The sequence below is a fragment of the Myotis yumanensis genome, unplaced genomic scaffold (assembly GCF_028538775.1).
Source record: "Myotis yumanensis isolate MYYU_CA2020_CCGP unplaced genomic scaffold, mMyoYum1.0.hap1 SCAF_10, whole genome shotgun sequence".
Lineage (NCBI taxonomy): Eukaryota > Metazoa > Chordata > Mammalia > Chiroptera > Vespertilionidae > Myotis > Myotis yumanensis.
This window is the reverse complement of record NW_027223761.1, coordinates 45,214,755-45,228,940: the sequence shown is the minus strand read 5'-3', so window position 1 is coordinate 45,228,940 and position 14,186 is coordinate 45,214,755. Positions and strand designations below refer to the sequence as shown.

Here is a 14,186-nt window from a genome sequence, read left to right as displayed (position 1 = left end):
CCCTCCTCTTCACCTCGCCCTCCATTCAGGTCCCCAGGTCACCTTCCCTCCCGCTCCGCTCTTTAAACTACCCCCACCCCGTATTGTCCTCCCTCCGGCCTCACTGCTCCCTGTTGGCCCCGCCCTCTCCAAGGTAGAGTCCGCGTCCCGCAGAGCCCCGCCCTCCTCCCACTCTTCCATTGGCTCCTGCCCCCTGACGGCGCGGGCGGAGGGCGGGCACCTGGAGAGCGCCCCGCCCTCTGCCCCGGTGGGTGGGGCCTCGGGTGACTCCGCCCCCTTCTGGCGGGGCCGCGCCTGCTGGCTCTGGGGCGCTGGGCGGCGCTGCCCCGGCTCCGAGCTGCTCGGCCCGCAGCTCCGTGGGGGTGGGCGACCGGGATGACAGCGGCGGCGGCGGCGGCGGCGGCGGCGCGGGGCTGAGCGCGCGGCTTGGAGCCAGGGAAAGAGGAGGAAGTGGAGCGCGGCCCGCAGCTGCGAGTCAGCCGCCGCGCCGAGGTCCGCCCCATTTTGCCGAGCGAGCCGAGTCCGGAACCGGGAAGACTTCCCCGCCGGGCTCCGGCCCCCGCGGCTCCTCGCCGGCGTCCCGACCAGCCCCGCCGGCCCTGGCCCCGGCATCCGTCACGGGACGCTTCCAGCCCCACGGTCCGGGGCGTCGTGGCCGGGACTCCCGAGCGCACGACCCTGATTGAGTGCACCTGGGCGGGACGCTCCTGGCCCACCATACGGGTCCACGGTTGCGGGCTCGTTCTCAGCCTTTTGCAGCGGGTGTCGGAGCCCTCCGCCCGGGGATAACGCACGCTGTCCCCAGGACCCCGACCGAATGCACGGGAGCCCGGACACCCTCAGCCTCTTTCCCCGAGACCTGGACCTTCAGCTGCTCCGACCCGGTGCTTCGGACTTCCCGGCGGCGAGCGCCCAGGAAGCCCCTGCCAGGGTCCAGCGCCCCCTGAAGGGTCCCAGGCGGGTTGGACAGTCGGACTGAACCGGACCCGGGTGGTCCTGCGAGCCGAAGGTGCCACGTTCCTGCCGTCCCAGGCGAGGGGCTTGGTGCTTCCCGCGAGAAGAACACAGGGCCCCCTGCGCCCCCGTCCCCGCCCCGGCGGCCGGCGGGAGCCAAGAGCTGCAGGTGAGAGCCTCCGGGATGCCGGGCTAAGCGGCTTCCCAACCCATCGGGGCGGCGACCGGCCAGCTGCGGGGTGTGCCCGGCACTAGCTGAGGCTGGAGGGGCGCGGGAAGGGAGAAAACGGGCACTTATTGAGCGCCCATTGTGTGCGTGTCCGCGCTCCACCCTTGCGCAAGTGGTCCCTCATTAAGCCTCACTGATACTCGATGAGATAAAAGGTGTCGTGTAGTGTTACAGGGGCTTACAGATCGGGAAACTGAGGCTCAATGGGGTTGTGTGACCCTGCTGTTTTCACTCTGGGGGTTGAGACCGGGAGGAGGGTTAGGTCGAGGTGGAAAGAAGCAGAAAGTGAGGAGGAAAAGAAAGGAAGTGGATAGCCGCGGGCAGGATGGTGGAAGCGGTCAAGGTGGGGCCATTTGAGACACCCTAGAGCTGATCCCGAGGCCCAGGAGGTAGGTCTGCTGGCTTCCTTCCCTCCCATCTGTGGCCGGGCCACCTCCCAGGTCCAGGACAAGGAGTTAAGGGCAGAGGTGGGAAACTTCCCACCCTCACAGCTTCCCCCCTGTGGGCCTCTCTCCCCTGCCCCAGCCTGCAGGTCCTGAGGCTGAGCTTATGTGTTGGGGAGACTCACTGTGGGGGTGCCCCAGTCAGAGCGCATCATAGCCGGAGAAGGTGAGGCCCCTCAGCTCTCACCCAGCTCACACCCTTCACATGACTGACACGGTGTGTGGGGGAGGCTGGGGGGTGAAGGTAGGATGGAGTGTGTGTGCCAGCTGCCCCAGGTCCTAGAGCAGTGAGTGAGTGAGTGACTGAGCCGCAAGTCCGCTTGAGGAAACCTTCCCAAATACCCTGCAAGGTACCCCCTCCCCCGCCCCAGTGAGCATGTCCTGGGTGGGTGGCTGGGGTTTTTCCTACTCTGATGTGAGGTCAGAGTGACCACATATGACGCTGTGGGAGAGTCTGTGTGGTTGGTGCAGGGGCCCTAGGCACGCCAGCAGCCTCCTAGCCTTTGGCCCAGACTAAAGGTCTGACCTTAGCCTCCCCTGGCAGGGGGCCCTGCGAGACACCTCTGACCCTGGCGGGGAGGGCTTGTTCCAGGGCTCAAGGCTGGGGCTGCCGGGGCTGAGGGCAGTGTCCCAGATGTCTGGATTTCCAGGCAGGGGTTCCTTCTGCTCCCCACCCTCCCCACCCCCAGGGCAGTGCAGGGAGAGGGGTGTTGTGAAAGAGGGCTTGGCGTGGATTCTGTGGGCTCTTGTTCTGGGTGGGATGGGGGAGGGGACATGGCCTTGGTCTGAGCCCTGTGGCCTTGACTGGGACTGTTTAACCCCTGCTGTGCCCAGCTTCCTGGAGTGTAGAGGAAGCCACCTGGGAATGCCCCTGGGAGGTGGAGGAGAGTGGAGAGGTCAGACTGGAAGCTCAGTCCCTGGGGGTCTGCAAGAGGAAGTGACAGAGGGGCTTGGGATGCCTCCCCAATCTTTGGAGATTCAAACTCTCCTAATAATCCTGCCTCTAAACAAAGCTCCTTGTTAATGACTTCATTTCACACCCGTGATCTCATTTCACGGTGTGATGGAAAGAACCTGGAATGAGGTGAGCAGGGTTGGGAAGCCTCGTGGGACCTCTCAGATGCATCCATGGCTTCTCAGCCTCACCTGTAAAATAGGGTCAAGGCAGGCTGGCGTTATCTGTTCAGATAATGAGGCCATGATATCTGGCAGACTGTCAAGTGCTAAAGAGGTTGTGCATGCGTGTGTGTGTGTGTGTGTGTGTGTGTGCATGTGTATGTGTGTGTTTGCCATGGCTAGGATTGTTATTAATGGCTACATTGAGTGAGGAACTGAGGCTCAGAGAGGCGAAAGCACTTGTCCAGGGCCTTTGGGTTTGCTTCAGTGACTGCGTGCCAACTGCATACCAGGTGCCCTGGAAGTTACCCAGATGGAAAAGGCAGTGTGATGACTAGCTCACAACCGGGTGGGCGAAGTGGCACAGACAGATAGTGGTGAGACAGACCAGGTGGGCGTGAGTGCGCTCTGCCTCCCACTGGCCATGTGGCATTGGGCAAATCCACTCCTCAGAGCCCCAGCTTCTGCTCTATAAATTAGAATTCCTCCTCCATGAAGTTGTGTGAGGATTAAGTGAGATATAAATATATAGCGCTTGGCAAAATGTCTGTTTCCTTCCCTGTAAGGAAGGAAGCTTGAATTTTGACCAGGAAATCTGGGAACATTCTCAGGCTTGCTCTCCTGTGCCACCTTCCTGGTCTCAGAGTCCTCTGGAACCTGCTTGGGGACCCTGGATTCTGACCCCCACCCCAGGGCCAGGGTTGTGGGAGCTGGGACTCATTCCCTCTGGCTCTTTGTCTGGCCTCCCTTAGGCACAAAGGTGCAGTGAATAATTTATGGGTCCCCTCACACCGAGAGGCAGGCTCACAGAAATTGCTCTGTGCCCAGATGAGCTTCTGAGCTCGCCCCAGAGGAGGGGGTTGTTCCCGTTAGTGCTATATGAAGTCTTGGATGTGGGGGGAGGGAGGCAGGACAAGAAGAAAGTAACCTGTTATCAACCCTGGCCCTCTCCAGTGGAAACCAGGCTAGCTGGGCTAGGGTCAAGCTGTGGGCCTCTGATTCCAATGGGTGATGGGAAATGGCAGGGAGAGGCCCATGACAATGAGTAACCCGGGAAGGCTTCATCAAGGAGGAAGGTGTCTGGGTTGGGGCTAGAGGCAAATGGCTGTAGAGAGCAGGGATCCTGACATCAGCTGAAGGTTGAATCCTGGCTATGCTACTTACTCACTGTGAGACCAAGCAAGACACCTGGCCCTGCCAGGCCTCCATTTGCTCCTCTGTAGAATTAGGGTTAGTTATGGGTGTCTGTGAGGCCACACATATAAAGCACATGGCACCATAGGTACTTAGTGAAAGGGTGCTTCATTGTGAACGTGAACCTTGGGGTGGGCTAATGGCAGGGGAGGTGGGATAGGGTAGAAGCAGAGAAGTGGGTTGAACTCTGAGGTCCTGATACTGGGGTTTATGGGGTCAGTGAAGGGTGTGGAGAAGAGGGAGGGTAACCAGATGCCAGAGGGCCTTGAATGTCAGACAGAATTCACATTTCAGAAAGCAGTAGGGAGCCATAGCCAGCTTGGCTCAGTGGATAAAGTGACAGCCTGTAGACTGAAGTGTCCCGGGTTCAATTCTGGTGAAGGGCATGTACCTCAGTTGTAGGCTTGATTCCCGGCTGGTCCGGGCTCATGCGGGAGGCAACCAATTGATGTGTCTCTCTCACCTTGATGTTTCTCTCTCTCTGTCTCTTCCCCTCCCTTCCACTCTTATCTAAAAAATCAATGGAAAAACATTCTCAGGTGAGGATTACAAAAGAAAAGAAAGAAAAAAAGGCATCATGGAGTGCCCACTCAGAACCCCTTTGTGGCTACCTTCGGTCTGTAAGTTGGGGACCAGTCTCCTTTGTTGCGTCTTCAAGGCCTTGCCCACTGTAGCCACTGCATGGACCCTGGCTCACTGCTCATCACTGTCTCCCAAACACACCAGATGTAGCCTCATCGCTGCGTCTATGCTCGTGGGGTTCCTCCTGTCGGAGCTGCCATCCCTGCCTCTTCTCTGCTCATCTCCCCATCTGTTGAGGCCCGACTCCAGTCATAAACATCCCTGGATTATCCAACCCACTGCTCACAGCCCTCTGAATATTTACCACTTCATAGTAATAGTAATAAACAGTACCTACCATTGCACCACCTTTTACAGTTTGTAGAATGCATTCACATACTCATTAGTAACACTGTGATGATGATATTAACAGTAGCTACAGCTCTGAGTACTTATTATGAGCCAGACACTGCTAAGCACTTTCCGGACACACTCATTCACAACTCGGGGAGGTGACTGCTGTGGTCTCCAGAAACGGGGGCTCAGAGTGGTGCATTGTCTTGCTCAAGGTCACACAGGTCAGACTGAGGGGCGTGAGGAGTCAAACCTGTGCTCCTATCTGGGACTAAACAGACAGCTTGACAGCTTTTAGAAGATATCCCGTCTCCTCAACTGGGGCCAAGTACCTTGAGAGCATACTTCGCATGTAAAAAGCTTGGAAATGAGCCTTCTTTTCAAAGCGAAGGAAGGAACCCTGAGCTGGGCAACCAGGGCCCCAGGCCCCGGACTGGCTGGCTGTGTGACATGGCGAATCAGCCCCGCTCCGTGGTCCTGTTTTCCCGCAGGTGAGTGGGGTGGTGTCCGAGCTCCTGGCGCTCCAGCTTCTGCAGTGTCCTTCGTGACCCTGGAGGCAGAGGAGACCACAGCATCAGGGCCAGAGGATGTGGTGTGCTGGGCGGCTGTGATTCTTGGCCTGGCTGCTGCCGGGACAGCAGGCTCTGTAGTTAGCTGCTGCCTTTCCCGAAGAAGGGTGGTGCCTTGTGCTGCTGGCGGCACGGTCATTAGCAGGGCAGAGAAGACCCTGCGAATTGGGAGCAGCTGGGCCAGGCCAGGTTGGCAGTGCCGGAGGCAGGCTGGCCCGGCCACAGTGGGGTCATTGGCGGGGCAGCTGGCAGGGCAGCCGCTGCTCCTCCCTTTGCAGCCTCCAGGGCGGTGGCAAGTACCCACTGGGCACCAGAGCTCTGTAGGCTGAGGCCTGCCCTAGCTCCTGTTTCGGTGGTCCAGAGGAATCTAGTCAGGCCCCAAGGTGCCTCCTCCTAGAAGCTTGCAGGACTCCTCCCTCGAAAGTGGAATCCCACCCTCCTCCTCTGCAGAGCCATAGCCCTCACTCACTGAGTGTGGTCTGTGGATTGGGGCTGTGTAGGTCTGCTTTCCTTGCCAGCCAGTCAGAACTAGATTCTATGCCACCCCAACCCTCCCCTCCCCCCCAGAGTGCCTAGCAGCATGCCTGGCACACAGTGGCAACCCCCTGGGCAGGGGAGACCATGTGAGTTGCCCCTTGAGCAAGTGGCTCCACCTTTCCACTTGTAAATGGGCCTGGTAATGGTAATAACAGTGTTGCAGGAGTGAAGTGGGGTGATGGGCGGAAGAGGCTGCATCAGCCTGAGTCCACTTGCCTGTCTTCTTGGTAGCCTTGTGAACAAGTGACTCAGTAGGAAGTTGATTGAAGTCTAGCTGGTGATGCCAGGAGGAGGGGTGTGCCAGGTGGCAGGGAGGACTTCCCAGAGGAGGACACTTCGCTGTCTGGGGAGGACTCTGTGTCAGGTGGGATTTATAGAGCTGCAATTCCCATCACCTTCCCGGCGAGCAGGTAGTTGAGAGAGATGAGGAAGGCTCTGAGATGAGTTCAGGGCAGGGAGCAGGATGACCAGGGGCCTGGTTATTCTCAGGCCTTAGTGGCAGAAATGACCCAGTTGGGAGGAGCCATCTGGGCCCAGCAGGCAGATGCTGGCAGAGCGAGTCCTTCCTTAAGCAGCATCCATTTTCAAGTTCTCTCTCTCTCTTTCGGAAATGTAACATGATTGGAGATTTTAGTCTGTTGGGGAAACAGACATGAAACAAGTAAACACACAGATACAAAACTTCCAAATTGAAAAGAGTAAGCTCCTGAGGTGGGGCCAGTCCCATCGTTGTCTGTGGATGGTTGGTAGTCAAGGGTAATGCTCAAATCACAGGCCGAATGCACATACTAGCAAATGATTTAACCTCTCGGGCCTTCAGTTTCCCCATCTGTAAAATGGGACGATGAGAGCACCTGTTTCATAAGGTTGTGTTCAGCATTAAATGGATTATACATGTAAAGCGCTCAGAAAAATACACAGCACTTATTAAGTACTCAGTGCATGTTAGCTGTCATTGGCTGTATCTCTGGCACCTAGCAGAGCGCCTGAAAGAGGACAGGTGCTTGGGAATGGGTATGGAATGAATCCCAGGTAAAGGGCCGCTGCTCTGTGCAGGGAAAGAAAGGATGGTAAGCAGAGAAGGACACAGAAACAAAGACAACACAGAATGTGGCAGGGACGGCCCTGGGCTGGGGTTGTGTCTAGAGCTGGATGGAGGACTTCGGGACAGGCTTCTGGGTGGTGGTGCTCCCAGTGCTGAGTTTGAAAGTGTCATTGAACACACGCATGTGCACACAAGCACATGCACGCGCCCTGGCACTGCTGTGAGGCCAGCGCTAGGAATGAGCTCAGAAGTGAACGGTTTCTGTCTCAGGGTAGCCAGCTAGAGTAGAGCTTGGGAAGTCCCAGGTCTACTGGTCTCCACAGGCCTCCCTTTCCCACTGCCTCACTCACGCTGTCTCGCCATCTGTGACATTCTGTTTGAGGGCATAAGGAAGGCAAGAAAGCAATTTGGGAGGAAGTGTGGGCCGAGATCTGAGACCAGATCTACAGAACAGAATAAACAGGCCTTGCTCCCTGGACACACCCGCCGGCAGAGGTGGTCTCCCAGCCTTAATCCTGCAGCTGTTTAGCTTTGAATGAGAGGACTCTATTTTTTTTTTAAATGTCATGAAGAATTCCTCTCACGCTCCCACCCAGGAGGCTCAAAGGAGAGTTGTCTTCTACTGACCAGGGAGCCAGGACCCCCCAAGTATCTCAAAGGAGGTCACCCCAGAGGCACCCTGAAGTCAGGGTGCCCTTGTGCTGCTTGCACTCGGGGTTGGCTGTGGGCCTTGAGGACATGGCCTCAGCCCTTCTATTGTGCCTGTTTTTTGCCCGTCCTGTAACATGGGGTCAGCGCAGGAAAGTCCTTCTCTCCTTCAAGAGTGTGGGGTGGAGCACTTGTGGGGCGAGAGAGGCTTCAGTGGGCACCTGTGCCCATGGCTCTCGGAGTTTGCCACACACATTAGAATCATGTAGGAAATTTTAAAAGTCCTTCCTGGGCCCCGCCCCACAGTCCAGGGCCAGACCCGGGCAGCAATCGTTTTGTAAAGTGCCCCAGGTGAGGTCAGTGGGCTGTCAGGAATGAGAACCACTGGCCGCACTGCATGCCTCCGCAGCTTCCCCCACGGGACCTGCCCATCCCGTGACAAGGAGCTCATTGCTTTCAGCTGCCCCCTCCTCCATGGCCGTGCGTTCCCGGAGACCCCCTTGCCTGGGGAAACGGGGAGGTGGGAAGACTTTACAATCCTATACACTTGGGTTCCAACACCCCTCTGCTCTTTGCTTGGGTGTCTTCTTGGAGCCTCGGTGTCCTCATCTGGAAATAGGAGTGACAATAATCCCTTCCTGAGAGGGCCGCAGTGACCGAACAAGGCCACACACAGAAGCCCTAGCGCGGTGCCTGAGGGTCTGCACTGTGCACTAGAAGGCAGAGACTGGCAGAGCCGGCCGCGCTCAGACCCTGGAGTCCCCTGCAGGGCTCTTCCTCCTGCCCTAGCCACTGAGCCTGGAGTCTCAGAGATGCTGGGGGGGGGGGGGGGGGGGCAGGGGGGGGGGGGCTAGGGAGCAACACCCAGTCTCGAGGCCCTTTCCTCCTGTCCCCCTTCTCTCTAAGAGATAAGACAAGACAGCAAGCATTTTGTTTTGCTTGGTTTTGTTTTAATGGCCAAAGAGTCAGGCTCTCCTTAACAATGAAGCCTTGTCTGAATCTGCTTGTTTTTCCAATTGGACACCCAACTGCACCGCCCGCTTGGGGCCCCCCAACCCCCCTATCCCCACCTGGAAGAATGTCAGAGGGTTTCTTTTTCATCGAGGGGAGGGGGCTGGGAGACACTGGAGGCCTCTGTCTGGCCCTCACCAATAATTGACCCCAATTAAATGAGCTACCTTTGTTGGAAGCTAGTTCGCAAAAACTAATTCAAGGTGGTTACCGGGATGGGCTTTGGAGGCAGAAAAACTGGTGTTTGAGTCTGGACTTTGTCTCTTTCTGGCAACCTGACCCTGGGCGAGTCCTTTCAGCTTTTTTAGCACCAGTGTTTTCTCCTGTAAAATGCATACGTGGGATGCACTTCCTTGGGTTGTTCTGAGAAGCAAATGCAGAGCTTGGTGTGTAAAGCTCAGTGCCTGCCGCATAGTGAGCCCTCAGACACTGTCCACGATCTTCCTCTGCCCTGCCCCTCCCGTCACTGGCAAAGAACCTACTCCGCGCACCCAGCCTGCTCCACGTGTGGGGTCAGGCCCAAGCTCAGGCTCAGACAGTGGCGGCCTGCATCCCTGCGAACTGCCCTGTAATCGCCTGCTCCATGCATCCTGTGATTAGAGCAGACCCGAGGGCTGTTGGTGGTAGTGCTTGGTCTCCTCTCGCTGGCCCAGCCCAGGGTGCACCGTCAGGCTGTAGGGGGTAGCAGACGCACAGAGGAGAGTACAGCGCCAGGCCTAGCAGCCCCTGGGAGCAGTTATGGCCCAGGCCGAAGTGCACAGGGAGGAAGTGGTCAGCTCTATGGACAGGGGCTGTGGTCTGCAGTCAGGGAATCAGTCAGCCCAGGAGAACTATCGGGAGCATAAAACCTCAACTATTTTTCTTCCTTACTCCAGCCTCCCACTGGGCCTTCCCGTTGGGTGAACCTACTCAGAAGCCAGAGGCATGGAGCCCAAATCATTCCACTGAGAGCAGCCTCCAGGTCCCCAAGCCGGACGGAGGTGGATCTGGGAAGGCAGACAGGAGACATTTCTCACTCTGATGGTCAAAAGCCCTGGTCTCACCCTCCATAGGATGCAGTTTAAGGGTCTGTTATTACCTGGGTGTTCCTCTTATGCCCCCACCCCAAAGACAAGCCAAAGCGTTCCAACTGCCACAGCCCTCTCAGGGAGAGGAGTTCTGGGGTAGCCAGCCTTCCGTCTCTGTCTCTCCAGAGGTGCCTTAGCACCCCTTCGAGATTGGTACCCAGGTCCCCGCCCACTGTGCCCATCACTTCATCCGGCTCTGCCACCACTGGTCCTCAGAGGCCCTGGCTGTCAGTTTTCTCCAGCCTGATCACCTGAACAACTGTGTCTCTGTCCCTCTTAGTCAGGCCATGTGGAGCAGTGGTTCTGAAAATAGACTTTCTCCTGAAACCCTGGCTCCGCTGTAATATGGTTGTGGAACTACACGTGTGCCCCTTAATCTGTCTGTGCCTGGGTTTCCTCATCTTTGAAGTAGAGATAACATAGAGCAGCGATGTTGTAAAGATTAAATGAATGTGCCCTAGCCAGTTTGTTCTCAGTGGATAGGCCTGGGGACTGAAGGGTCCCAGGTTCGATTCCGGTCAAGAGCACATGCCCGAGTTGCGGGCTCGATCCCCAGTGGGGGGCATGCAGGAGGCAGCCAATCAATGATTCTCTCTCATCTTTGATGTTTCCATCTCTCCCTTTCCCTTCCTCTCTGAAATCAATAAAAATGTATTTTAAAAAGGATTAAATGAATGAATTAACATAAAGTGCTTAGGATGGTGCCTGGTGAGCAGAAAGTGCCCAGTAAGTGACAGCCTTCAATCATCACAAATGATACAGGCAGAACCCAGAACACAGTGTGGCTGGACCCTTAGTAAGAGGATGGGGACTGTCACCACCCTTAGTCTAGGCCAGTGATGGCGAACCTATGACACGCGTGTCAGAAGTGACACGCGAACTCATTTTTTTGGTTGGTTTTTCTTTGTTAAATGGCATTTAAATATATAAAATAAATATCAAAAATATGAGTCTTTGTTTTACTATGGTTGCAAATATCAAAAAATTTCTATATGTGACACGGCACCAGAGTTAAGTTAGGGTTTTTCAAAATGTTGACACTCCAAGCTCAAAAGGTTCGCCATCACTGGTCTAGGTTCTGCTCCAGTGATGAGGCTGTGACAGTTTCTCACAGCCTTGTCACGTGTGGACACTCACCTATCCGTTCTCCACCCCTCCCTGCAGTCCTCCTGCAAACCACGTCCTGTGAGGTGTGGGTCTCGTCCCCCCGAGCTGCAGTTGGACTAGATGTCCCCAAGTTCTGCCCCTGAGTCTGCACCAGGAGCTGGGAGGAAGAGGACTCAGGTTGTCCCTGCCCTGGAGGCTGGGGGTGGAGGGGAGTGGTTGGGGCACAGTCCAGTTCTCTTCCTCATGGGGCACCTGGGCAGCCGTGAGGAGGAGACAAGCAAAAACCGAGGAGCTCAGAGGAGAATGAGAGCAACCAGGGAGCTTCATTGAGAAGGGGCATTTGAAATGAGCCTTGGAGGTAGGCTGGGACCTCAGTTGGTCCACAGTGGATGGGAAAGGCCTTGTCAGAAGGGGGGAGAGTAAGGATGAAGCCAGGAGACATGGCCGTAGGGCTATAGCAGGAAATGGGGTGAGCAGCAGGCCCTCAGAGGTAGAGTGGATCTGGAAAACATTCGGCTTTCTGGAATCAGGCAGGCCTGGGCTTGAATCCTGGCTCAGTTCCTGGTTGTTTTGTTTTTGTTTGTTTTTTACTGTGGGCAAGTGGCTTGGCTTCTCTGACCCTCCATTTCCCCACTTGTACAATGGGGCGGCCCTCACAGGCTGGGCAGTGACACCCAGTGTGCTGAGTGAGGCTGAAGGCAGGCTGCTTCTCCACCTGGGGCTGCAGAGAAGTCAGGGACCCACGGCACCTGCCTTGGCCCATGCTTCCTCCCCCAGGAACAGCCTTATCTCCAGAGTGGGGCAAAGGTCACGGGGAGGCTGGTGTCAGGTGAGCTCAGGTGCCCCAGCTCAGAGCCGGCGCTGGTGTAGCCACCTGGCATGTCCTCCTTAGGTCTGGGTGGCTGTCAGCAGCTCGGGGGATCAGCCCTGGGCCCACATCAGCCTCTGACTCCCAGAATGAGCCATGCTGCCCTGAGCTCAGATGGCCCGCAGGAGCCTATGCAGACCAGGTAAAGGGAGTTGGGGGGCCCGGCAGGCCATGCTGGTGTTGCTGGGATGTAGGCCTAGAACTCAGAACCCTCTCTCTCTAGCTGGCCATACTGCGCACTCCCTCTCCTGCCTGATGAGAGTACCCTGGCATCTCTAGCTGTGCATGCAGGGCGGGGGGTGGGGGGTCAGGGGGGGGAGTTGTCTGGGCAGAAGCTGTGAGATGCCCTGGTGGCGGTGGTAGTGCCTTGAGCTTCAGAGGCCTTACTGAGAAGCAGGTGTGCGGGCTTCCAGTCCGTCCTGGCTTTGAAGACACTGGGCAAGTCACAGCCTCTGAGCCTCAGTTGCTCACCTATAAAGTGAAGGCAACAACACTTACCTTCGAGGTCTGTTTTGAAGCCACGGACGAGGCAGCATCTTGCCTCCTGGACGAGGCAGCATCTTGTATTTTAGAAGAGACTCCACAACCACCCTCATCCTGCTCCCTTTCTCTGTGCACTGTCCATTCTTGTTTTTTATTATTTTTTATTATTAAATCTTTATTGTTCAGATTATTACAGTTGTTCCTCTTTTTTTCCCCCCCATAGCTCCCCTCCACCCGGTTCCCACCCCACCCTCTGCCCTTACCCCCCTCTCCCCACTGTTCTTATCCATAGGTGTATGATTTTTGTCCAGTCTCTTCCTGCACCCCCACACCCCTTTCCCCCCAAGAATTGTCAGTCCACTCCCTTTCTATGCCCCTGATTCTGTTATATCCACAGGTTTATTCTGTTCATCAGATTATTTATTCACTTGATTTTTAGATTCACTTGTTGATAGATATGTATTTGTTGTTCATAATTTTTATTTTTACCTTTTTCTTCTTCTTCCTCTTCTTAAAGGGTACCTTTCAGCATTTCATATAATACTGGTTTGGTGGTGATGAACTCCTTTAGCTTTTTCTTATCTGTGAAGCTCTTTATCTGACCTTCAATTATGAATGATAGCTTTGCTGGGTAAAGTAATCTTGGTTGTAGGTTCTTGCTCTTCGTTGCACTGTCCATTCTTAATGCTGCCTCAGGAAGTTCTTCTTTTTGTCTAACTTAAATCTGTTATAATGCAACTGGAACCTCCATCCTCTTGTTGAGAGCTCTGCAGCGATAGACCGAGCCCTCTGTATAAACGTGCCCCATCAGTACCTGTGAGTGAGGCAGGGAATGGAGAAACGGGGAGTTGGTTTTCACCTTGGAGGCTGGGTGCTCAGCCGTCAACGGTCAGTACCTTCTGACCAGCGTGTAGAGGGGGGTGGGTGCATCATCTTGGCTGCTCACACTGCTTTTCCTCTCTGTGCTTGATCCATGCTTCAGAGGGATGACTCTGAGGCAGTGGGGAGAGCCCTGGGCTGGGCCTAAAAGGCCTGGATCCCAACATACACTTGACCCCTTCATGCTGTGTGGCCTGAAGCTAGTTAGCAACCTCTCTGGGCCACTATAGGCCTGTGAGGATTTCTGTGCCCGAGGGCCCAGTCTCTCCAGTGAAGATGTATGCATTTCAGCCGGAAGACCCTTTTTCTATCTCTCCCCCACCTGGGCCCAGCCAGCCTGGGAAGCTGGAAGATTAGCGTCCTGATGCATCCTGATGGCTGGTGGCGGTAGGAGCTGGGTCCACCTCTCAGACCAGGGCTCCCATGGGCAGGCAGTGAGTTGGGATTCCTGGTGGGATGGGTAGCGCCTTCCTCAGACCATGGATTTTGAGAGCCTGGATCTCCTCCTACTCACCTAGTTAAACTCATCTAGCTCAAGGGTGGGAAACGGTGAGGGGTGGGGGGTCAGAGAGGTGAGAGAAGACTAGCCTGAGGTCCCCCAGCGGTCAGTAGGGAGTGGTGAGGGAGTCCCCGTGGCACCTGGGGTAGGTTGTGCGTCTGAATCCTCAGCAGGTGTCGAGTTCGTGAGCCAAGTGGTTACCAGTGAGGCCGTGTCTGGTCTGGGAGGGGCTCTGTGGGCTGTGAGGGGGTTGGCTGGGCTCCCTCTCCCTAGGAAGAAGTTGGCCAAGGAATGCAGGAGGTGGAGGGATCAGGAGCCCCAGAGCCCTGGGCTGCAGCCAGTTCTGAATGCCCCCTGTGAACTTCAGTGTTTGGTTTCATGGAGGAATTAAGACTTCTTTCTTGTTGGCTTTGGACACATAATAGTTTACCTTTTATAAAGTGCTTTGATATTCACGATGTCACCGAATCCTCACGGCAGTGGGTGAGAGGCAGCATGGGACTTGTTTGGGAGGGCAAGGAGAGAGTGAGCTCTAGAATCGGACAAACCCGGGATCCAATTCTGGCTCCCACCAACTCCCTCAGGCAAGTGAGTAACCAGCTGAGCCTCAGTTTGCTCTTCC

At 55.9% G+C, this 14,186-nt stretch overlaps 1 protein-coding gene across 6 annotated transcripts in view; it reads left to right on the top strand.

Moving 5' to 3' along the window:
• Positions 1–370: 370 nt before the first annotated feature.
• Positions 371–14,186, top strand: part of GDPD5 (glycerophosphodiester phosphodiesterase domain containing 5) — an 89,330-nt gene continuing 75,514 nt past the window's right edge. For 3 of the 6 annotated variants that reach the window (XM_070425641.1, XM_070425635.1, XM_070425636.1), the window contains exon 1: positions 371–1,123. The gene's annotated coding sequence lies outside the window, so the exon portion shown is untranslated. Of the gene's footprint in view, positions 1,124–4,475; positions 4,557–5,066; positions 5,343–14,186 lie in introns of all 6 variants that reach the window. The other 3 variants (XM_070425637.1, XM_070425638.1, XM_070425640.1) reach the window with 3 other exon arrangements.